Source organism: Oryctolagus cuniculus, chromosome 6, assembly GCF_051225735.1.
Source record: "Oryctolagus cuniculus isolate XC-2025 breed Fujian yellow rabbit chromosome 6, ASM5122573v1, whole genome shotgun sequence".
Taxonomy (NCBI): Eukaryota; Metazoa; Chordata; class Mammalia; order Lagomorpha; family Leporidae; genus Oryctolagus; species Oryctolagus cuniculus.
The window spans coordinates 135,925,556-135,952,078 of NC_142872.1; the positions used below are offsets into that span (position 1 = coordinate 135,925,556).

The 26,523-nt window shown below is 38.8% G+C and overlaps 1 long non-coding RNA gene across 1 annotated transcript in view; it reads left to right on the forward strand.

The window, feature by feature from the left end:
* Positions 1 to 1,062: 1,062 nt before the first annotated feature.
* The window catches only part of LOC149126306 (uncharacterized), a 125,131-nt gene continuing 99,670 nt past the window's right edge, over positions 1,063 to 26,523 (forward strand). Inside the window, exon 1 of the long non-coding RNA XR_016234950.1 lies at positions 1,063 to 1,322. This is a non-coding gene — a long non-coding RNA (uncharacterized LOC149126306). The remainder of the gene's footprint in view (positions 1,323 to 26,523) is intronic.

Below are 26,523 nucleotides of genomic sequence, written 5' to 3' on the forward strand. Positions count from 1 at the left end.
GTTGTGGCCATTTGAGGATTGGATCAGTGGATGAAAGACCTCTCTCTTTATGTCTCTACCTCTGTCTGTAGCTCTGTCTTTCAAATAAATAAATCTTAAAAAAAGACTTACGATGTTTACATTGTTTAGGAATTAAATAAAAAAATGGGAATTTGTGGGGAGCAGCTCGGACTAGACTAAGTTACTGGAATTAAGACTTATTCTATGCATCTGCTCTCCTCTGTGGGAAGCAGCTCAGACTAGACTAAGTTACTGGAATTAAGACTTATTCTATGCATCTGCTCTCCTACAATATGGCGCTGGGAGAGGAGAAAACAGCTTCTACCCAGCTGCCTCCAGTTCAACCAATAAACTGTAGGACTTGCTCCTGATTGGAGGAGAGCGGCGTGCTCGGCATGTGGGCAGCCGAGTTAGGATTGGCGGAGGAGGACTATAAAGGAGGAGAGAGACGGCATGCACCAGGAACATCTAAGGGGAACATCTAAGGGGAACACCTGTGCAGCCCCCGAGAAAGCCGGCCGGCGGTGTGCCGCTCCCCTGCGGAAGTGGGGAATGTGGCCAGGGGGAACTGCCCTTCCACGGAGGTGGAAGGGATAGTAGCCAACCCGAGAAGAACCAGCAGCAAACCCGGGGAGGGCCGAGCAGACGAAGGAACAGCGCAGGGTCCTGTGTCGTTCCTCCACGAAGAGGGGGAGCGACAGGAATTCTATTATATTTTGTTTCTCAAGTTTTTATTAAAACATTTCCTTCGCCTAATTTATTTTATATGGAAATACACACACATGCACAGGTGCACAGAAATGTGAACATATGAATAGGTGTCCATTTTAATTTTAGCTCCAACTGATAAGCTGTTTTTTAAAAATTCTTTTGACAGATAAGTTAATCAGCTTTTCTTATAAATTCCTTCACAGTAGGCATCAGGTTGTTATGGGCTGAGTAGGATTTTCTCCTCAAAACTCATGCAGCTACTTAAACTCTGATGTCTTAATGTTAATGGTTGATTGATTGGTGGTGGAAACTTGATCTATTGATGACATCTGAGATGTGGGGCTCATGGAATCCTTTGGGTAATTGGAGGCATGCCTGTAGAGGGTGGTTCTCCTGAGGGGTTTAATTATTTCAGTTCTGTTTCAGGCCAGCTGGTCTCTCTCTTGCTTCCTGAATCACTGCCATCCTCTACGCCATAACCAGCCTCCAGCAGACAACGGACCGTGGGGCCACCCGATCCTGTAACCTCAAACCGTGAGATGAAATAAACCTTTTTCCCTAAAGAAATTCCTCTTATGTACTTTACAGTAGCAAAAGTGGACTAATACAAGGTAAGCCCTACTTTTTTGGTACAATCAGGTAAACTTCTTTATTGCAACGATTTCAATATTCCTTTTTGGCAATGCTTTGTTTTTTTGGATAAAAGTGATGAGTCTCTAATCTTTGACATCCTTTCTCCCTTTCTCTAAAAGGGCAAAGTGTGCCCTAGGGTGAGGGGTTTTATCTAGTTCAAGTGCTATCGCTTAGATCACTGGAGTAGGGCTTCCTGTGATACTTATAGGCCTGAATGGTTGCAGGCTGTTGCTGGGCCATTTGCTTCTGGACTCCATTTTCCTCTTTTCCTTTGGTTCTGGGTTATAATTGCATCAGGCCTCTCCAGCCTCTCCTCTCTGGATCTCCTCTGGCCACCTCTGGTCTATGTATCTTAGGGTTACTGTACACCTCTATTGTTTCCACAAAATCGCACCTGCCCCTTGTTGGAAGTGGCTGGGCATGAAGCATCTCCTAGCTTTCCTGGTTCATTAGCACAAATGGCAAAGTGCATTAACGGAGGTGTTCCTGCTCAGGTGTTCCTGGGCTTCCTGAACCTTCCTGGAAGTTTCTAAAGCTGCTTCTCCTTGACTGGCTGCGGTTTGTCATCAATATGTATGTGTGTGTTCATAGTGGGTACAGGATCCATGCAGCTGGTCACCTTGATGTTTCTATCTGCCTCTCCTCCATTTTTTTCTTTATGATTATTCATGTGGTTTTTTTCCCTCCTATTTCCAAACCAGGGATGCTCTGTCTCTATTAGTGCTGCTACCTTACAGATGTATTTGGAGATGCAGCCATTGTGATGAAGAGAGGCATTATTTTTACTGTCAAGATGATTGGAGAATGTTATTGACAATTACTGATCAGAAGCCAGCAATGCTACAAATCCTTTGTATATAGATAGTAAAGAATTGGCATACCCCAAAGGCCAGTAATGAGCTCAGGAAAATCACTGCTCTGAGATATAAATTCCTCAGACCCTAGGGAGGAAAGCCTCACAGCTGAGCCATGGTCTCTATAACCAAGACAACACTAATTACCCAAGGCCTCCCACAGCCCTCCAGATGGATGCCTTAGGCTGATTGCAAAAGAAAGAAAAAGGCTAGAAAAATGAAAAGCTCTATGATCATTCTATGAAATTTGCACATACATTAGACATTTTAACTTGTATTCATTTTTATACTACCATTGCATTAGGGTTACTTCTTAAACACAAGAAAGATATATACATGCGTGCACAATGAATATCTATAACAAAGAGATGGTGTTTTATTGTGATAGCTGATGAGACCAGAGGCTGTGCAGAGCAAGCTTTAACAATGTGGAGATTTTATGAATGGACCTTGGCCCATATCACAAAGATGGCCTTGCATGCATGCTCCTCAGGTGATCTCAAGGTTTCTAGAAAATTCCATTAAAACTTATAATTATTTTTCTTTATTATCTCTGATCAGCTTTTTCAAGACTGGGCCCTGAGTAAGGTCTGCTAATTGTCAGCTTTATGCTCCAAAGTGTAAACATGATCTACTCTTTTCAGAATGCCTTTACATTGCTTTCTATTCACTTTTCTGTACTTTATCAAGCCAATTTTTCCTTTGACAGCTAAGTTTATCAACTGATGATTTTGCATGTGAGAAAACAATTTGCACTTAAAAATAACTAAAAAGAGCACAAATAATGTCTATAACCTAATTTTTATGTTGTTCACTCAGAATATTACAAGCCTTACTTTTTGTTAAATAAAATAAATATTATGTGTAAAATCACATGAAATTCATAGTATTCTATGCTAAATCTTGAGTTTTGGAATAAGATTTCTCTACAAATTATAATGTTAATTTGTTAAGTAATTGCACAATATTAAATGAATTCAGGCCTACTATTTTTCACTGGAATATGATATACTTGCAGTGGTAGGCTTTCCCTATAACTATCTACATTTACTTAATTCTGTCATATATTTTCCTGAAAATACATTAATTAATGGGCATACATTATGTCTGGTGAGAATAAGACATTTTAATTGATTTCTGCTAGAGAAAATTTGTTTAGTTTGTGAGTTAATATGGAGTAATTCAAACTTGTTGGAAATTTTGGAGTTGTTTTAATTTAGGAAGATGACAATGATTTGTGAGATATCACACAAGTTGGAGAAATGGTAAATTTGTCCAGGACATTGTGTACTCTCAAGATGTTGTCTTTGCCTTGAGCTTGCCTGAGGTGAATTAGCTGTTTTATTGGTGCCACTATTATTAGTAGAGCAACTCATGTCATGTTTTCAAATTTTTATATCTAATTGATCTTTTTCTCTTTCTTTTGTAAAATCTCAAGTTAAAATTAATAGTGCTTGTTGGAGGTTAACTTGTGATTTTTTTTTGCATTAACAATGTATTTTTATTTATTTCCAGTTTTCATAATTTTGGTTACAATTTTAGTCATTCTGTTTCATTGTGATACAGATTTAGTGAATTCTGGATGGATAGTACATTCTGTGGTTCAAAACTACTGTATTCTGAAATTGTAACATACTGTTATAATTTTTTCATTAGCAACACAGACCTAGAAACTGTTCGTACATTTTGCTCCCTGGCACTTGTTCAGTTATCTGCTGAATTAGAGAGTTAAATCAGAGAAGTCAGAAAGACGTTTAAAAAGTGGTCAAGAAAGGCAATGATTATCTGGCAAAAATTGAAATATTCATTGTAAGATAGCAATCAAGCTAAATGGGCAACTGAAATAGTTCAAAAATGAAATATTAGGTGGGGTGGCAGGATTAGATTGCTAAAAAAAATAGTGTTTGCAGAGTTTAAGTAAGTACCAATGTGCAAAACAGATGAGATAGATGTGTTTTCCCTAAAAACGAGCAAAGAGGAAAAGGCAGATCAGTGAGGTCTGTAATCTGTGACATCCAAAGTATTTTTTCTGGTGAAAGCTTGATATGTTTATGCTGCTGGGAATATTTAAGGATTAAAGTGAGATGAAATATGAAATATTTTAAGGTTTTGTTTCTACTTCTGTTTTCTTACCATAAAACATGAAGGTGTCACTAATAATTAGCATCTGCTTTTTGTGTTTAATTGAATAAAAAACATGAAGTAGTAAATTCTCAACAGGTATTTCCCTCTGGAGCACATCCTAGACACAAAAGACAATCATTTTCTTCATGATTTCAGCCTCTATTCCAGACTCTTTCTTTCGAATCAATTCTTAGACACAGAAACAGCCAGTTGGTCTCTGATTGCTGCACACCTGGCTTGCACCACCGCTGTGCTTTCGCAGCATCCAGTGAATCTTATTTATTGTCTGAAACTGTGCTTCAGCACCCTCTGAACATTTGTTCTTGTTTTCCTGCTTTGGTTTCTGTTGCTCTCTGCTTCAGTTCACTGGATTTCAGATGTCTGGGTTATCTACCTCACCCAGTTTGAATGTTTGAAGTTTGAACATGGATTCATGCTACCTAACTTCTAATATTATGAATAGATTGTGTTATTACTCATGTGGGCTACTCTCTGTATGTAGAATGTGTTTCATAAGAAAAGTCCTTCTTACATGTTTTAAATAGTAGGGGTGTAAGTTGGATGCAGTTTTGGATGAACCATTCCCATTAATATTACCCAAGTCTTCTTGGACTGTTTCACGCTACTAACTGGTATATTTTACATGTTGTGTTTTGTAAAATATATGTTGTATTTTTTTAAAGAATTATTTTATTTATTTGAAATTCAGAGTTACACACAGAGAGAAGGAGAGGCAGAGAGAGAGAGAGAGAGAGAGAGAGAGTTTTTCCATTCCGTTGGTTCACTCCCCAAATGACTGCAATGGCCAGAGCTGAGCTGATCTGAAGCCAGGAGCCAGGAGCTTCTTCCAGGTCTCCCACATGGGTGTAGGGGCCAAGCTGTTGAGCCATCTTCTACTGCTTTCTCAGGCCACAGCAGAGAGCTGGATCAGAAGAGGAGCAGCTGGGACTCGTACTGGCGCCCATATGGGATGCCGGCACTGCAGACTGAGGCTTTAACGTGCTGTGCCAAGTGCTGACCCCAGATGTTATATTTTTAATCAAATGTGTTTGCACTAAACACAATTAATGAGCCTTGGTTCTTTCCCGTCAAAATTGTTGTAATTTGGTTTTTAATTTAGTCATTCTATTTATTTGAAGGAGAGAGAACACAAGAGCAAGAATGAGAGAAAGAGAGAGGTCTACAATTAGTGGATTCATCCCCAAAATGTCAGCAACAGCCAAGATTGGCCCATGCCAATGTCAGTTGGCAGGAACTCAGTCCAGGTCTCTCCTGTGACTGAAAGGGACTCATCAATTGCTGCAACCCAGGGTATGCAATAGCAGGAAGCTGGAGAACAGATCCAGGACTTAAATCCAGACACTGACATAGTATGTGGACATCCCAAGCAAAGGCTTAGCTCCTATATCAAATGTCTACTCCTCGAAATTATTTTGCAAATTTACTCACTCCTCAACTTCCCCTCTATCTGAGATATCAGCTCTTTAGCATCCATCACATGCTTTCATCTTTCCACTCTTGATTTTTTTCCAAATTCCTATAGCTCCATCATGACATCTGAACAACTTAAAGCATTTAATGGTCCTACTTAAAAACTTTAATCCCTTTTCATTGCATGCAGAAGGAAATTCAATTGGTTTTTAGGGCCTTTAAGACTTCTGCGCTTCTCATTGACCTTACCCAACAACCTTTGGTAACCATTTGGGCTGGGCAATGTAATCTTCTGCTGTCTGTCTCTTAGGTCTTATTTAATATCAAAAATACAAGCTAGGGCATGAAAGGGGCATCTTTAATACCTTATAACTCCTCATCTCAGTCCAACACAACCATGTCAACTCCCAGAGGACAGTGGTCTCTGTATTGTACATCATTGTATTTTCAGGGTTTGACACAATTGGCTCTCAATAAGTGTTTGCTGATTGAAATTATTTATTTCAATTATTTACTGAAAATTTATTATGTTACTGTGCAGTATAGTTCTCACACTCAGGTTTGGAAGTATTTGCTTATATATTAATATATAAAAAGTTCATGGAAAATGGAATTAAAATAAGTTTATCCTCATGCAAACATGTTTGAAATCCATGCATATGAGGGGTCTTCAAAAAGTTCATGAAAAATGCATATTATGGTAAAATAAGCATGGGTTTCAAAATATTTTGCATCAAAATAGCTTTTTAACATTTTAATTCATAATAGTTTTAAATTCACAAACCTACAATATGAAGTAACAATACAAAGAATTCCTATATTAAATTCCTATAATACAAAGAATTTCCCTCATTAACATCTCATATTGTATCTTTGTCACAATTAGTGACACACACCCAGAAACTATTTTTTAATCCAAACTCTGTTTATCCCTCCCACCACACATAGTCTTTTTAAAAAATAATTATTAACTTATTTGAAAGGAAAAGAAGGAGGGAGGGGGAAAAGGAGAGAGAAAGAGAAAAAGAGAGGAGAGAGATTAGTTGACAGATCTTCTATCCACTGGTGGTTTACTTTTCAACTGTCCACAATGGCCCAGGCTGGGCCAAGTCAAAACCAGGAGTGAGGAACTTCATCATATCTTCAACATGGGTGTCAGGGGTTGAAGCACTTGGGCCATCTTCTGCTACCTTCCCAGGTACATTGACAGGGAGCTGAATTGAAAGCAGAACAGGCGGGATTCAAACAAGTGGTCTCATATGGGATGCCATCATAGTTGGTAGCATAACCCACTACTCCATAATGTGAGCCACAACATTCTGTGTTCAGATTAAATATTTTAAAAAAAATTAGCTCCCACATTTAAGGGAGATAATGCACTAGCTGTCTTTCAGTATCTGGACTATTTCACTCAACATGATGTCCTCCAATTCAATATATTTTACTGAAAATGTGATTCTTTTTTTAATTTAAGATTTATTTGAAAGACAGAGTTACAAAGAAGCAGAGAGAGAGAGAGAGAGAGAGAGAGAAGTCTTCCATCTCCTGGTTACCCCCCCAAATGGCAGCAACTCCTGAAGCTGTGCCTATCTGAAGCCAGGAGCTTCTTCTGGGTCTCCCACATGAGTGCAGGGGCCCAAGGTCATATTCTACTGCTTTCCCAGGCCATAGCAGAGAGCTGGATAGGAAGTAGAGCTGCTGGGCCTCCGCCCAGTGCCCATATGGGATGCTGGCACTGTAGGCAGCAACTTTACCTGCTATGCCACAGTGCTGGTCTCTAAATGTGATTCTTTTTCAAAGCTGAGTGGTATTCTGTTGTGTATAAAAACCATATTTTTTTAGCCATTCATCTGATGATGAACACCTTGGTTGAGTCTGTATTTTGACTATTGGGAACAGTGCTGCTATAAACATGGTGGGGCAGGTATCTCTTTGATACAATGAGTTCATGTCTTTTGGGTGTATACCTAGTAGTCGAATTGCTGAATGATATGGTAGTTCCGTTTATAGTTTTTAGGGAAATCTCTATAAAAAAGAGTTCCATTTCTCTACGTCACCAGCAGCATTTGTTACTCTGGCATTTCTGTTGTGCACATTTTATAATCTTTTCTTTATGTTTTACTGTGGAAAGTTTGACTACAATGTGTCGTGGTGAGGATCTTGTCTAGTCATGTCTATTAGTTCTATGTGCATCCTTTACTTGGACATCCCTTTCTCCAAATTGGGGAAGATTTTTGTAATTTCCCTCAATAGGCCTCCTAATCCATTCTCTCTTCCCATGCCTTCAGGGATTCCTAAGACCTGTATGTTGGGTCATTTGATAGTATCCCATAAATCTCCAACACTGTTTTAAGTTTTCTAATTTTTTCTTCTTCCTTTTTTTGTCTGGTTGTAAAATTTCCAGAGATTTGTCTTATAATTCAGGTATTCTTTCTTCTTCTTCACTGAGTCTTTAGTTGATGTTTTCCACTGCGTTTTTTATTTGAGCTATTGAATTCTTCATTTCTAATATCTCACTTTGATTTCTGTTTAAAATCAAAATTTCTTTTTTTAAACTTTTATTTAGTAAATATAAATTTCCAAAGTACGGTTTATGGATTACAATGGCTTTTTCCCCCCCATAACTTCCCTCCCACTCCCACCCCTCCCATCTCCTGCTCCCTCTCCCATTCCATTCACATCAAGATTCATTTTCAATTATCTTTATATACAGAAGATCAATTTAGTATATACTAAGTAAAGATTTCATCAGTTTGCACCCACACAGAACACAAAGTGTAAAATACTGTTTCAGTACTAGTTATAGCATTACTTCACATTGGACAACACATTAAGGACACATCCCACATGAGAAGTAAGTACACAGTGACTCCTGTTGTTGAATTAACAATTTGACACTCTTGTTTTATGGCATCAATAATCTCCCTAGGCTCTAGTCATCAGTTGCCAAGGCTATGAAAGCCTTTTGAGTTCGCCGACTTCGATCTTATTCTGACAGGGTCATAGTCAAAGTGGAAGTTCTCTCCTCTCTTCAGAGAAAGGTACCTCCTTCTTTGATGGCCCTATTCTTTCCACTGGGATCTCACTCACTGAGATCTTTCATTTAGGTCTTTTTTTTTTTTTTCCAGATTGTCTTGGCTGTCCATGCCTAAAATACTCTCATGAGCTCTTCAGCCATATCCAAATGCCTTAAGGGCTGATTCTGAGGCCAGTGTGCTGTTTAGGACATCTGCCATTCTCTGAGTCTGCTGTGTATCCTGCTTCCCATGTTGGATCATTCTCTCCCTTTTTGATTCTATCAGTTAGTATTAGCAGACACTAGTCTTGTTTGTGTGATCCCTTTGACTCTTAGACCTGTCAGTGTGATCAATTGTGAACTGAAATTGATCACTTGGACTAGTGAGATGGCATTGGTACATGCCACCTTGATGGGATTGTATTAGAATCCCCTGGCATGATTCTAACTCCACCATTTGGGGCAAGTCCGATTGAGCATGTCCCTTTTAAAAAGATTTTTATTTATTTATTTGAAAGTCGGAGTTATACAGAGAGAGGAGAAGTAGAGGCAGAGAGAGAGAGAGAGAGAGAGAGAGAGAGAGAGAGGTCTTCCATCTACTGGTTCACTCCCCAACCAGCTAAAACTGCCAGAGCTGCGCAGGAGCCAGGAGCTTCTTCCGGGGTCTCCCACACAGGTGTAGGAATCCAAGGACTTGGTCCATCTTCGACTGCCTTCCCAGGCCATAGCAGAGAGTTGGATTGGATGTGGAGCAGCTGGGACTCGAATTGGCTCCCATATGGGATGCCAGCACTGTAAGTGGCAGCTTTACCCACTATGCCACAGTACTGCCCCTACAATCTAAATTTCATCAGAAAAATTTTCATGCATGTCATGTATGGATTTCTTTCATTTGTGGATTTGCTTCTGATTACTTCTGAGTAATACTATGATCAATTTTTTGAATTTCAATTCCAGCATTTCATCAATCTCTTCATTTTCACATTCTAGTACTACATTTTTGTTATGTTCCTTATTCTTGTTTCTTGAATTTCTGCATTTATTTTTAAGCATTTGTGGAGATACCTTTTTTTTTCTCTGATGTCTTTTGTCTTTGGAGTTCTCCTCTCTGGCTTAGTGGAGTGTCTGTTCTTTCAGTGAATACCCAGAGGTGAGTGCAGGGTGTGATGAGAGAGCTCTGGTCAGTGTTTCAGGGTGATGCAAGTGTGAAAGGTAATGCCCAAGTTGGGCATATTATATCTCCTCTCTTTTTTTTTATTTATTAGATGGGAGGGTTTGATCAGCTCTGTTGGCATAATCTCACCTCCAGGTCCTCTCATCCAAGGTGCCCAATGCCTGGGAGCAAGCCCCAGTGGGTGCAGTATTCATCCACACAAAGGATCCATGTAGTCCTCAGTGTGAACACAGATCCAGCAGCAGTGATTTGCCCTAGGCAATCAGAGTCCTGAGTGTATGGAGACACCCACAGTAACTGCCCAGAGACCCAGCCACACCCTGGGCCCTCCCATGCAGCCACAGTCCCAGGAAACAAGGCCCCTACAGTCATGGATTACTGAGGATCCACTCTGTCCTGCCAGTCTGTCCCATGCATAGAGAGGCACAGATGCTCCCAGAGCCAATAAGCCCCAGAGCCTATGAAGTTCTGGAAGTCTGGGGCACTTCACAGCTCTACACAGGCTCCCAGCCCCCGTCAATCCTCCCAGGCAGATCAGGTGTCTCCTCTCGGATGATTGCTGGGTGCACAGACACAAGCTGGAGCAGCTGTTCCATATGTCTAAAATGGCTCTTTCTCTCTCTTAACTGGTTGCTGGGTGTCATGGTTGGGGGTTGGGGAGAGAGAAATGCACCCCTTTTTTTCCTCTAGGTTGGCAGATATTCTGTCCCCTAGAGGACTCTAGGCCAGACTCACCCTAGGCTCTCCACGCAGTTTTATTGCCAGTGGCTGGGTCTGTTGCAGTATGTTCTCGCATCATTCTCCAAAGCCTGTGCTGAGGCTCTCAGCTGCTGGGGTCTTATGTTGTGTCTGTGTTTATACTGTGCATCAATACCCTCCATGTATATTCCCAGGTTCCTTTTAATTCACATGGAGTTTCCACTACAGTTTTCTCCCTAACTCTTCCTTGAGATTGCACTCTCTCCACTTTTTTTTTAAAACTATCTTCCCCTAGACTAGAACAATAAGATCCCTCCCTATTCTGATATCTTGGAATCTCTTCAAGTCAATATTTTATTTCTATATACTGCTCTTATTGGGCTCTTTTGACAGTTTTTGATTTAAAGTCTGTTGTATCTGATAGAAGTATAGCTTGTCCAACTAGCTTTTGTTTTTTCATTTTCCTTGTGTACCATTTCCTAGCTTTTCACTCTCAGTCTATGTGTATCTTTACCTGTGAAGTGGGTTTCTTGTAGGCAGTATATAATTGGGTCTTTTTTTTAATTCATTCAGTCAATCTGTATCTTTTGACTCAGAAATTTAATTTGCTTACATTCAAGGTTAGTATTAATACATAAGAACTAAATCCTGTCATTTTGTTGATTGGTTAATGATTATATCCATGCTGTGAACTTCTAATGTAGAGCTCCCTTCATTTCATGCTTTCTTGTAAAAATGTCCTGATGTTGATGAATTCTGCTTTTATTAGCTTGGGAAATACTTTATTTTTCCTTCAGTTATAAAAGATAGCTTCACTGAAAATAGTATTTCTGATTGGAAGATTTTCCTTCAAGACCTAGAATATATCACACCTATTTTGGCTTTGTAAGGTTTCTGATGACAAATCTGCTGTTAGCCTAATTGGTTTTCACTTAAATCTAACTTGATAACTTTCTTTGACTGTCTTTAGGATTCTCTCTTTGTCCTTAAATTTTCACAACTTAACTATGATATGCTGTGTAGAATATCTCTTGACTTTTGAGCCTGGTTGGGCTCCTTTGAGAATCCATATCTGTTTCAAAATTTGGGTAGTTTTCAATGGTTAATTTACTCTATAGATACTGAATCCCTTTTTCTTTCTCTTCTTCATGTATGCTGATTATGTCAATATTTGTTTCATTAATGGTAACCATGTTTTATTCAGGCTTACTTCATTTTTTATATTTCTTCTCTTTATTATTTTATGCATTGGTTATTTAAAAGCCTTGTCTTCCAGATCAGAAGTTATTTTTTTCTGCTTGATCTATTCTTATTGAATCTCTTAATTATATTTTCATGCCATTCATTGGTGTTTCAGCTCCAAATTTATTTGATTCTTTTTAATGATTTCTGTATCTTTATTTAATTTCTCATACATGTCATCTATTGTTTTTGTCACTTCTTTAAATAGTCTATCTGTACTTTCTTGCATGTACCTCAGGTTAATTACTTTGGATTCTTTTAAGACAGTTCATAGATTTTCCTCAGATCATGATCTATTTCTGGAGAACTATTGTGTTCGTTTGGAGGTGTCATGCTTTCTTGCTTCATTATATTTCCTGTGTTCCTACATTGACATCTGAATATCTGGCATAATAGTTAATTTTTAAATAAAGTAAGTTTCATTGGAAAATACTTCTGTTTAGATGTAATGTAGGGTGTCATTTCTGTTGTTAATTTGACTTTGGCTCTTGGTAATCCTAGAAATTTAACCTTGATTGATTTCTTCAGTGGTAATCAGTATTAGCCATATCTATAAGAGCCATAGTTATCTAGTCTTCCATAGTTTCTTGATGTAGTAGTATGACTTTCAAGTGGATGTGAGCTTTCAAATATGTTTGCCTTTAGTCTTTAGAGTTGAGTGTCAATCATAATAGGGCTTTTCATAACTGGGGCCACATGTATGGTGCTATAGCACACAGAGGGGCTTTTCCTTTGTCCCACAAGCAATCCTGGGTGATTCTGGGACCTGTGGCACAAACAGCTATGGCCCACAGACTGTATATGTGAATAGGACCTTCTCCAGATCCTGATGTGTAGGTTTGACTACCCTTGGAGAATATAGGTCCAAGATTCCAAGTCCCAGCTCTGGGAGATATTAAGGGGACCTTGCCCCAGTCCCACAGGGTTAATACAGATTGTGTTGAGTTTTTTCTACAGTGTCATTTGTTGATCAGAAACACTGAAATGCAGGTAGGTCCTTTCCCAGGTCCCCAAGCATATGTTGTGATGACTCTAAGGAATATAGTACTGATAGAGTTCTGAAGCTGCAGGATACAGTGGTGTCCTTAGCTAGGTCACAAAGGTTTAGTGCCAATTATTTCAGGAATTATGGACTGGCAATGACCTGCCTATAGCAGAGGAATATAAGCAGGGCCCTCTAGATCCCACAGGTGAGTATGAGTTACTCCAGGGGTGATGGCACCTGCACTAGAAATCCCTGAGTTACAAGATACAGAAGGGACTGCCCTTGGTTTCCACAGGGCATGCAAAAGTGACACTGGGCTTGTTCTCCAGTCCACCAAACCTTTGTGGTAAATACTGCAGAAAGGGCTTCCTCATGTCTGATTCTCTGGATTTGTGTATGGGCTACTTCTGGCAACCATCCCCCAAGCCATGTGGAACTTCCCTGGATGGCACAGAACAAGTAAGGGTAGGTCTGGGATTTGTGCTGTCTTAGATTCACAGAGCAGATTCAAGACTTCACTGTTCCACTTCTTATCCAGCCTGTTCTCTTGTTTGGAAAGTACTCTTACTCCCTCTGAAGGAGTCTGTTAGTGAAGGAACATCTTCCTTCTTCCTAAGACAGGTGAAACTTAGCAGCTTCTCGCAGCAGTTTGACTCTTCTTTCTGGCCAGAGGAAGGTGGTGTGGGTTCTTTCTCTGGGGGTAAAGTAGTTTCTCGGACCCAATCAGCCCTCTGTACTTAATTTAAAGTTAGTGAGGACTGTGGAATTCTTACCAAGTTAGAGCTGCTTGGATGCACTAATAGTGGGGTCAGAGCATTTCCACTCACCTCTTCTCAGCAAGATGTTTGGATCACTTTTCTTATTTTTAGATTATTAGAAGGACATGTGCTCTCTCCCAGGCAGTGTTTTTCTTCTGGCTTAAATCATCTCCAGAAGTCTTTAGACAGAGGATTTATATTATATCAATTATAATAGAATATATGTTCAAGTTCAGTATTTCTGAATTCACTTCAAATAGTTAGAAACACTGAGAAAAATATTTATGATTTTCAAGACAAATATTCACTTCATTATTTTTCTAGTCAATCAAAATGTTATATTTTGATTTAATGAGACCATTATCAGGATATTAATTCATTCATTTAATCACATAGGATTTTTTTTTTTTGACAGGCAGAGTAGACAGTGAGAGAGAGAGAGCAGAAAGAAACGTCTTCCTTTTTCCATTGGCTTATCCCCCAAAGACCGCTCTGGCATCGTGCTGTGGCCGACGCACTGTGCTGATCCGAAGCCAGGAGCCAGGTGCTTCTCCTGGTCTCCCATGATAGTGCAGGGCCCAAAGATTTGGGCCATCCTCCACTGCACTCCCGGGCCACAGCAGAAAGCTGGACTGGAAGAGGAGCAACCAGGACAGAATCTGGCACCCTGACCGGGACTAGAACCGGGGGTACTGGCACCGCAGGCAGAGGATTAGCCTATTGAGCCACAGCGCCGGCCATCACATAGGATTTTTGAAAACATAGCAAATGACATTTCTCAATGTCAATTGATAAATTATTGCTGTTGGTTAGAATCCTACAAAGTATAGATTATTATATTTAATTCTAACAAATCTGTGATGTAAATATTGTAAGTAACCGTGTTTTACTGATTAAAAATACCCTGAGAATAGAAGGGATGAATAACCATCCAAAATCCTACAGTTAAAAATACTGGAACCAAGTTGTGAATATGGCCTAACTGTAGAGATTGGCTCCTACCCCAACCTACCTAATCTTTCAAAAACCTATTGCTATTTGGTCTATTTTTTTCTACTTAAATAAGCTTAATTCATTTTGGAAAAATGAACAAATTTTTAACAAAATTAGAAGTAAGCTACTGATGCGATTTTCTTTCTTTTTAGCTATTTATTTACTTAAAAGAATTACAGAGAGAGCAGGAGAGACACAAAGCCCTTCCATTGGTGGGATCCCTTCCCAAATGGCCATAAGAGCCAGGGCTGGGCCAGACAGAATCCAGGAGCCTAGAATTTCATCTGGGTCTCCTGGGTGGGTGGCAGTAGCCCAAGCACTTGGGCCATCTTCCACTGCTTTCCCAGGCACATTAGCAAAGAGCTGGATAGGAAGTAGAGCAGTGAAGTCTTGAACCAACACTCATATGGGATGCCTGCCTGGCAGGTGGCAGATTAACCCACTGCACAACACCAGACCCTGAGGTGGCTTTTTGAGGAGTATTATATGCCATCACAATGCTCAAATAAATCTATAGGTAAGAAAGCAAGTGGCAAATACAAGAAAATGCATCTCTGTTAGAGTAAGCTGTTTGTCAGCTATTATTTCCTTGTACATGCGTAGTTCCCTCGATTGTGTTGTGAATTAACTCTTATTTCTCTTGGATTACTTTTTCAAACTTCATCCATAGGAAACCTGACTTATGCTGGTGAAAATTAAACTGTGCCTTATAGTCTTTTACATTCAGTCAATTGTAATGAATGTTTGGTGTTTCTATAGACTATATTGAAATTAACAGTAACTAACAAGATGTTCTAAGAAGTCCTAGAGAGCTAATTATCTTTTCAATTTATATCTACAATTAAAGCTTGCATACAACATTAGGAGTTCTTATTTCTCAGTTTTATGAGTCACAATTTTAATTATATGCATCACATATGTAATCCAGCCTTAAACCATTTTGGAATATGAAAGTTATTACATTAAAACATGAATAATTACAGTTCAAATTACTGCTAAAAACTTTCTGAATTTATCAATAAGTTATCTGCTATGTAAGTTTTAGATCTATATGTCCAAAAAACCACTGAAAAATTTCACTAGCTATAGTTTAAATATTCAACTTAATGATAAAAATGACCATTAATTATATCTAATATTTGACTATCTCTACCAGAATAGAAATAATAAAAATGAACAAGAGGTATAGTAAATTTCTCTTTTTCCTATAGCCCAATGCCAGCTATCTTTGTTTAAGCTACTACTCTTTCATAGATTACAAGAAAAAGACTTCTAATTCATTTCCTTGTTTAAAATTTCACTTTTTGCCTATTTCCAACCCTTTCTTTATTTAGCAGACAGTGTGGTCTTTCATTTTTATAAATGCTATTTATTTGTAAAGCAGAGAGACAGAGAGAGTGACATATACAGAGACTGACAGAGGTCTTCCATGTGCTGGTTTACTTCTCAAGTGTCTACATTTGTCAGAGCTGGACCAAGTTGAAGTCAGGATTCCAGAATTCATTGTGAATTTTCACTAAGGGTGGTGGGGCCCAAATTCTTAAACCATTACCTGCACCTAGCAGGAAGCTGGAATTGAAAGTGGAGCTAGGACTGGAACCCAGGCATCCTGGTATAGGATATGGGCATCCCAAATGGCGACTTAACCTCCGTGTAGCCTGCAGTCCCAAATGGTTTTTCTCAATAGAACATTTTTTATGCCATTTTCCTGCTGATAACCCTGCAAGAACTCCTGTTTCCTCCCAGGACACTTTCCACTTCCTTACTGAGGCTCATGTGGTGGTTTCACATCCAGAGCCCTTTCCAGTTTCATCTCTCACCTTCTCCTCTGGCCAGCAAGAATGAGTCCTATTCTTGCTTGTATCTAAGCCTCGTACTTTCTAAGTAGGGCAGCTTTCCTCTTCGTTCTCATCTGGCTGGCTCTTATTTGTCTTCGTCTGCAGTCTAGGCATTTTCTTTGCCCATTTGGAGTTAGGTGTTAATCCTTGTTTGTCCTGTGGCTCCTTTGGCTTGTTCCACCACAGCTGCTGCCTATCTTCTCATCTGTCATTTTCCAGGGAACATTGAAGCTCACTTTAAAGAAGAGTGTTTCTAGCTCTTCTTCTTATTTCTGCCCTAAATGTTTTTTGCAATAAACAAATGGATGTTCTGATACTATAAATATTATATTTATATTTTCTTTATATTTTTCTAAATACAATAAATAAATTCTGTCTCAATTTGGGTTTAAATACTAAGTCTCCTGGTTATTAGTTGTGTGTCTTTGGGTAACTGAACCAAAAGCTGTGCTCTTATTTCTTTTTTTGACAGGCAGAGCTAGACAGTGAGAGAGAGAGAGACAGAGAGAAAGGTCTTCCTTTTTCTGTTAGTTCACCCCCCAAGTGGCCGCTATGGCCGATCAAAAGCCAGGAGCCAGATGATTCCTCCTGGTCTCCCATGCAGGTGTAGGGCCCAAGGACTTGGGCCATCCTCCACTGCACTCCCGGGCCACAGCAGAGAGCTGGACTGGAAGAGGAGCAACTGGGACAGGACCGGTGCCCCAACCGGGACTAGAACCTAGGGTGCCGGTGCTGCAGGTGGAGGATTAGCCTAGTGAGCCGCCTTTCTTATTTCAAAATCTAGAAAACAGTGGTGCTTACATAATAGGGTTGTAGTGAATATTTCTGATGATAAGACACAAAACACTCATCACTGTACTTAGAACGTACCAAGTGCTTCTTTCTACCATTATTTTTACTTACTACTTATAGTATGTCTTACTATTATGTACATTTTTATTTTGTTATAAATGTTGTAGTATAGAACTTAAGAACTTTCATTTAAGTTCAGACAGATGAATTCAAATTCTGATGTAGCCTCTTATTTGATATGTGATGCTGCTGTTTGAGAGTCAGCTTTCTCTTCTAAAAGGAGGGAATAAAATCATACTGACATGAGAGAAGTGAGGTCTAATATTTATTCCAGGTACTTGCTCTCTGCCTAGAGAAGGGTCTATGTACAGACGCATAGATGGTTTGCAAAGTGATAAAGTTTATTTAAAAGGTGAGAAAGCAAATACTCACACAGGAGCATAGGTGAGGAGTGGGCCAGAAGGAAGAAAAGGGTGGAGATGGGATGTAGAGAAAGAGCTTCTCAGTACTTCCTTCCTGATCTGCAGACAGAGGGGAGATTTTCCCAGTGTGGGCTTTTTTATGAAGTCAGAAGGGGAGCAGCAACATACTACCACCGCCCCCTGCCCCCTATCCCCAGGTCCCAGGTGAAGGGAATATGTCCTGGGAAGGGTGGTTTGATGGACAAGTAGGAAGATAGAATTACAATGGTGGGGAGGTCTTATGGCTTGCAGGCACCTCCAGCGCAGCATCCTTAGCCATCTACCTGCCTTGTTCCATATCAATACTTATTTTAATAACTTGCTATGACACTTCAAAAAGATCACATAAAGAAAGTCTTAACACATTACCTGGTACAGAATGAGGACTTAAAAATGCTATATGTTATTATTGTTAACAAATCTACCTCTCTCATAAGGATAGGAAATTCTCTCAAGTTGAAACCACAGACAAGAAAGGACCCTCTCTTCAGGCTTAATAGAGAGCTTTCCTTAGCTGCCTAATGTAACAGCAGCCCATAGTAGTCCTTTGGATGCCTGTTGCTTAGTAATGTGCTATCCCATTAATGGTTGTTTTTGCTAAAAATTTGCTGAGCTGTCTTTTTAGGCTCTCCAATAAGGTAAGGCAGAACAAGCTGCAGCCAAAATTGTGACTGGAGACTGTGAGGATCAACTCAAAACTGGGAAGTTACCTTATGACATATGAATATGAATGAGTTTTCTGTAAAGGCATGATCCGTTAATATGCACGCTCACAGGGCTTTCCACACCTCTTTTCCTCTGCACCTTCTGTGTTCTGTTACTTGGCTTCATCCTGTTATGCCCCACTAATTCCAGAATTCCCAAAACCACTTCTCAATGCAGATAGATTTAGGTTTTGTTGGTTTTATGTCCCTAACATCCTTACAGGCTCATAATAATCTTTTCTTTCTCAGCAGATGCATCCAGTGTTTTTCCAACAATAATGTGGACAGGTTGGGGTGGGTCTGTTGCTACAAATTTTTAGTTTCGTTCATCTTTTAATTTTTAGCCTCAGTGTTTTGCAGTGATGCCTTACATATAATGATGTATGTACTCACGAAATAACCATTCAAGGGAAGCACTGAATTGTTGTGGTCCACATACAAGTTAGTGTGACTTATCATGAGCCAGTTGAAATTACTGGTCCCTGGAGGTGAAAGCAAGTTGCAGGAGTATCATCTTGCAATGTAGGGGCATTTCTACTGAAGATAGCCTAATTGATGGTATTATTCTTACAGAAAAGGAGCTGAGAAATAAGTGCAAGGAGGTTAATTAAGAGAGCTTCAAGAGCAAATTCAAACTACTTTAAAACTTTAGTTATGATTAACCTTGGCAGTAGTTTGACTGTTTATCAAAGGAAACAGAAAAAAAGAATTAATTTGATATGTGGAATTATTATTTGATCAGAGAATCCATAGAATAAGATAGTTTGGCAAATACACCCAGTTTGTATTTTAGAACTGAGGTCCATGTGAATGGGTTAGATGCCCCAGGAGAGCATGCATTAATTAGTAAGTGATTATTGTTAAATTGCTGCTAATTTGGATTTTGTAATTGAAAGGAGCTAGAAGACTATAGATCAGTGTTGACAGCACTTTGGGAGGAGAGGAAATTTGAAACAGCTCTTGTGTAACTGATCTTTCAGTGCTGAGACAAGAGTTTATTTTACTTGAATGAATTAACATTGTGATATGGACTTCCTGTCTCCTTTAGATGACAATTATGTATGGTTTGGAAATTTGTGGCATTTCATTTCACAATGCAGTTTGAAATTTTGATATGAATTTTGAATTCATTGATATGTAAGAGTACAAAATATTTTTAAAAATTGCAAACAGGTAAAAACTAAAGTTTTTTGTGTTTAACAAGTCATGATTATAAAAAAGGAAATATCTTAAATTCAATTGTGATCCTGTAGAAGGGAAAAAGCAGCAATTCAGTAAGTATACACACCTTTAAAAATTTCATCCATAGCTCTAATTCTTGTCATATAATAAAACTGAAGTTCAATTCCACTTCAAGAATGATAATGTGAAGAGATTGTGGGCCAGATCCAGGCTAAAAACCATAATAGGTAAAAATCATTGTCTCACACACATACACACACACACACACGAACCCAAGAATTTAGTTTCTGGAAATTGACCTAAATGTACAAAGCAAAGGGAGAAATATTTGCTTTAAAAAGTCTATAATGATGAGAACCTGTGGCACTTGAGCCACAACTCTTTTCCTCTCCATCTTACCTCAGTACAACGTGGTGGGCAGGTATGGCCAAGAAGACATGAGCTCCTTCTGCTCCCACTCCTAGTCACAGGTTTGCTGTCTAAGAATGACAGACCACCAGCCTCTCTCCCTAGTCCTGTTCTGTGTCTTGGAGGACAAATTCCAGGTGAATGTGGCCAAGAATTCAGGAGTTCCCACTCCACTCAGTCCCCACTCATAGAATGCTTGCTGAAACCAAGAGCTGAGAAATGCAGATAGCTGAAAACACTGGGATCCCCAAAACTCCAGTCACCTGTCTCTGAGAGGTGCAAGACCCAGACTGGGAGATGCAAGCCTAGAATAAAGGAGACCTCTTGCACCATGCCACCGCATTTGGCAGGCATGTCCCCCTGGGAGAAAGTGGCTACTCTCTCTGCTCCCAGATTTGGAACAAGGGTTTAGATAGGTGATCTGTAAGAACAGAGATACAAAGCTCTCCTTAAAGGAATTAACTTTATTTTAAACAGAGTATATAGAAAATTCAAGTGTAAGGATGCCCTAAAAACAATCTGGGAGGTAAATAATTAATAGGGGGTAGATCCATGGGAGCAACAAACTAAACTTGAGGCCAAATTATCTACCAAGAGAACCAGGAAAAGAGAAATTGGAGCCATCATTCATGTGGTGGGAATGTAAAATGATGAATCTGCTTTGGGAGACAAGCTAGCTGTTCTTCAAAATATTAAACAAAGGTTACCCTAGGACTCAGCAGTTTCACTGTTAGTTATGTGAAGAGAAAGGGAAACATGTCCACACAAAAATTTTTACATGAATGTTTGTAGTCACAAAGACAAAAAAAAATGAAAAAATTCAAGTAGTCATCAGCTGATGAATAAGTTCAATGTACTGGATCCAAACAAGGGAGTGTTACTCAACAAGAACAAGGAATGGAATGTTGACATGGATGCACTTTGAAAAACCATTTTAAGTGAAAGAAGTAGTCATAAAAGATGGTATGTTATATTATTTCATTTGCATGCAATGTTTAGAATAAGTAAATCTATGAAGACAGCAAATAATTGAGTGTTTGGCTTTGCCTCAGGGTGGCAAGTGGTTGGACAAATGGGAAGGGAATTCTGACAGGAACTGAGGTTTCTTTTGAGGGTGATTAACATGTTCTAAAATGGACTGTGATGAGAGTTACCCAGCTTGGAAAGTCCTAAAAACTATTGTAGCATATACTTCAAATATGGAGGCAACAAGTGATGGCTTGTTACCCATATAGAAGCCTAGGCTGAATTCTGGTCACCTGGCTGCAGCCTGCGCTAGCCTTGCCAAATGGTCAGATGAAACCAAATGTTGGAAAAATAATTTTCAGTTTAATTTCAGCTGGTCTATAATGCTAGAGTTGGTTACAATTGGAAGATACTATCATGCAGAAAGCCAACATTGAAAAGACTGTATTTACTACACTTAGAATGAGTGAAACCTTCCAAAGACATTTTTTGGCAGGGGTCTGGTGCAGCAGTTAGGACACTACTTGGGATACCAGCATCCTATATCAGAGTGCCTGGGCAAGTCTCAGCTGTGCTGCTAATTCCAGCTTCTTGCTAATGCACACCCTGGAAACACAGGCGTGTTCCTTGCACCAATATGGGAGATATGGGATAAGTCCCTGGCTCCTGGCTTCAGTCTGGCCCAATCTTGGCTGTTGCAGCTATTTGGGAAGTGAAGCAGTGTAGATGGGAGACAATTCTATACATAAATCTCTCTCTCTCTCTCTCTCTCTCTCTCTCTCTCTCTCTGTGTGTGTATGTGAGTCTGTCTTTTGAATAAATTAAATATAATTTTCTTAAAAAAGGCTCAGCCAGCAGATGAAAGATCTCTACTTGTCTGCCTTTCAAATAAAAAAAAGTGAATAAATATTTTTTTCTTTTTTTTTTAAAGATTTATTTATTTATTTGAAAGTCAGAGTTACATAGAAAGAGAAGGAGAGGCAGAGAGAGACAGAGAGAGGTCTTCCATCTGCTGGTTTGTTCTCCATTTTGCTGCAATGGCCAGGGCTGTGCCAATCTGAGGCTAGGAGCTTCTTCCAGGTCTCCCATATGGGTGCTTGGGCCCAAGGGCTTGGGCCTTCTTCTACTGCTTTCCCAGGCCATAGCAGAGAGCTGGATGGGAAGTGGAGCAGCTGGGACTTGAATCGGCGCCCATATGGGATGCCGGCGCTTCAGGGCAGGGCTTTAACCCACTGTGCCACAGGGCCGGCCCTAAATAATTTTTTTAAACAAAGATCGAAACGATTTATTTTTTCCTTAGTTGGCCAATAGTTCAGTGATTAGACACACCCTTGTACCTCATAACAGATCACACTGCTGATTGAATACAATCTCTTTTCTATTTGGTTGGGGTAAGGCTACTAATGTGTGCACTTATGTGTATGTATGTTAACATCCACAGCATCCATGTTGTACACTAGATACCCAGGACTTTTGTACTTTTTATCATCTTAATATAATTGTATCATTATTTTATTTAAATTCAGCTAAATCAAAGGGAAGCATTTAAGGTGTCACTTGGGTCACCCATATCCAGCATTTGAGTCTCAGCTCCTTGTCCTCTCATCAAACTTCCTGTTAGTGCCTTGAAGGCAGCAGATAATGCCACAAGAACTTGAGTCTCTGTCACCAAATTGGGAGATATGATTTAAATTCTGGGTTCCTAGCATCAGTCTTAGCCATCCCTGGCTATTGTGGGCATTTTGAGAGTGAACCAGCAGATGGAAAAATCTGTCTGTCTCTCTGTCTGCCTTTCATGTAAAACAAAAATAAATAAATAAGTAAATAAACATAAATTATAAAATTAACTCAGCTAAATCACTCAAATACAGAATTGTAAAACTTCTTTTATATTTCCCAATTGCATGTTTTTTTTCAGTAAAAAAAAATTTCCCAAAGGATTAGTTTAATTTCCTTTCCATGGCAACAGAATTGAAGAGTAGAAATAAACTATTAAACCCACTTCTTGATCTAAAATTTCTCTTTTTCTTTCACCCAAACAAAATAGCTTACAAAACACAATAATTATGACTGTAGAAATGTCATTTACACTGACCTCAATTTCAATCTTGTTTTGCTCCTTCATCCAATGAGATGATAAAAAATGTAATTCATATAACAATTAGAGTTTTATGAACTCTTCCTAATTGTTTGAGTCAGAAGTTCATGATGTACCATAATTTCCAGGAAAATGCAACTTAGACCCTACTACTTAACATTTGTACAATGCAGTATGATAGTGCATTAATAACTACATGTTGGGAATGGGTGGGTGTTTAGCTTAGAAGTTAAGATGTCTGGGCCCCACATCAGAGTACTTGCCTATGTTCAACCTGGCTCTGACTCTTGACTCCAACTTTGCACCTATGCAGACCATCAGAGGCAGGGGTGATGGTTCGAGTAATTGGATTCTTGCCATTCATGTGGGGTACCTGGATTGCTTTTTTAGCTCCTGGCTTTGACTACCGCCAATCCTGAGTTTTGTATGCATTTTAGCGAATGAACCAGCAGATGGGAATCTCATTGGTCTGCTTCAAATAAATAAATACAAATTTTTAAAAAGAGAGAAAAGAAACTGCACTTGGGCTTCAGTGACTCTGTGCCGTTTCTTGAAGTTTTGTGAAATGAGTTAGTAGAGTCTTAAGAGCAAAACTAAATGAAAAGTCCTGGTTATTCCATTTCATTGCTCTGGGATGGAGGTAAGTTCTTTAGCCTCTCTCAGCTTGGCACTATGAAGTATTGATTAGGAACATTATTTTTTAGTTTTTATTAGAGCTATGATTAGCAGCAGATGGCATAGTAGTCATGGATTATGAAAACTATAAAGGACTGCTACTACATTTAGTATCAAAACTACTCCTCTCTGTGACTTTTTAAAAGTGAATGTGAGACTGAGGAAATATAGTTTTACAAGGAGAGATTATTTTTGTATATCATACAACTACAAATCATTAGATAAGTATTACTGATTTTCTACATTGCCAATTCCTTTTTGGCTTGGGTGTTTTACATATGCTCTCTCATATGTATCTTAGAAATATTCTTAAAATTAATTTAATGTAGAACTCTGAGAGTGATGATGTAGTATAGTATTGATCGTGGAATTCTGAAACCATGCTTTCTGAATTCAGATCCTTGGTTTGGCACATCTGTGTGACTGTATTCAAGTTACCAATCTTTCTGTACCAAATCCTTCATCTGTGTGATGTTAATAGTTATCTAAATCAAGGTTTTAATGAACACCAAATGAGCAAATAGTTGAAAGTGCTTGGTTCAGTGCCTGGCATGAAGTACTCAGTAAAATAATACAATTCCTCACTGTAATAATACAATTTCCTTATATATACACATATGTCTTTCCCAAAAGACAATTGTGTTTACCTAATTTTAATGTGCTTAAGGCATTGCATCATTGCATAATGTAACTTCTAGGAGTCTGCTGCTATATACAGATATATGACCAAAGTGTGATTCCTACCAAAGAAATGTATGAACAAACAACCCAGTAATAAAAGCCTGGCATAAGCAATATTTATCTTTCTAATTTACAATTGCTAGACATTTAAGCTTAAATATATTTTTTAAAGATTTATTTATTTAAGTCAGAGTGATGGAGAGGCAGAGAGAGAGAGGTCTTCCATCTGCTGGTTCACTCCCCAATTGGCAGCAGCAGCCAGAACTGCACCAATCTGAAGCCAGAAGCCAGGTGCTTCCTCCAGGTCTCTCACGTGGGTGCAGAGACCCAAGCAGTTGGGCCTCTTGTACTGCTTTCCAAGGCCATATAAGCTTAAATATTTTAATATTAATAATTCTACAATATATTTATAGATATAACTGCATATTTATAGATAAGCATATCAATTTTAATTTATATATGTATACATCAATGTTTATAATATATACAATTTCTTTATATATAATATATTAATTGAAATACTGAATCAAATGAAATGTATGTTTTATAATTCTGTAGTGTTAAACTTTCTATCAGTTTATTTTTTCATTGGTAGTGATTAAGGGCAATTCTCTGAAAATTCACCAACATGGAACACTGTCAATTTTCAATTTTTTAAAAGTCTTTTCCTGTTGGGGCCAGCACTGTGGCTTAGTGTACTAAGCCTCTTCCTGTGGTGCTGGCATTCCATATGGCTGCTGGTTCATATCCCAGCTGTTCCTCTTCTGATACAGCTCCCTAGGAAAGCAGTGGAAGATGACCCAAATGCTTGAGCCCCTGTACCCAGTTGGGTGACCTGGAAAAAATCTCCTGATAGGCCCAGGTCTGGCCATGGCAGCCATTTAGGGAGTGAACCTGTGGATAGAAGACCTCTCTCTGTTTCTCCTCTCTCTGTAATTCTATTTCACAAATAAATAAAATCTTTAACTAATGTCTTTTCCTGTCTAGCTGAAAACATATCTTGGTAAAACTAAACTGTACCTTGCTTTAATAATCTTTGTATTAATGACTGAGCTTTATGAAGTTTATGTAGTACAATGCGGAAGTAGAGTCTCTCCATGCAGCTGTCAAAGCAGTTAAAAGGAATCATTCCATCTATTGTTCCCAGACCACACTGGAATCAACCTGCCCTGGCTAAGGCTGTTTCCAAAGAAGGACACTGTTAATGCTTAATTTGGATGCTTACACATTGTATTGGGCCTTTTTTGTTACTATAAGTACCTGTGTCAGGGTGCTTTATAAAGAAAAGAGGTATATCTTAGATTCTGGTTCTGTATGTGCAAGGTCTAGGGGCCTCATTTGATGATAACCTTCTTTTTGGCAGTGTGTTAATGTGGTGCAGAGCATCACATAGCAAGATACAAGGAGGGTGTATATCTGGTCAGGCTTCCTCCATCATGGAGTCTTCACCCAAATAACTTTAATCCTAGTCACTTCCCAAAGACCTTTCTTCTAAACACTATAATCAGATTATATTTCCATCCTCTTAATACCTCACAATGTGAATTAAATTTCAACCCACGAAGCCTTGCAGGACACATCCAAATCAAAGCACCTGATAGCATCTACTAAAAGTGCAGTGAGTCTCCTCTCGCATCCTCCTCGCACTTCAGTTAATTTTCTTCTATTTGTTAGTTTTACATTTTTTAATTAATTTGCTTGCTCGTTTTAGGACAGAAATTATATCTCTGCTTTCTCTATTTCTTCCCTAAACTTACTGTCTAGTAAAATTTTTAATATGTATTTGTTATGTAAACTGGTTGTTTTAATGCTTCAGGATGATGGATTTTCTTTCAGGAGATCTGGGTCTTTAGCCTGGTTGCTCTACTTAGCTGTAGGTGATGCAATTAATTTTTTTTCTCTGATCAATTTTCTTATACATACAACCAAGGAATGCAAGCAGATAATCACTACAATTTGTCTTTTAAAAAATCAAAAATCTATAGTCCTTTGCCTTTTTTATTGCAGGTGAACGGTTTCTATATATGCTATAAATAGGAATTAAATAGTGTGTTCTCTAATTGCAAGTTCCGCCTAGAAAAAAATCTGCAAAACTATG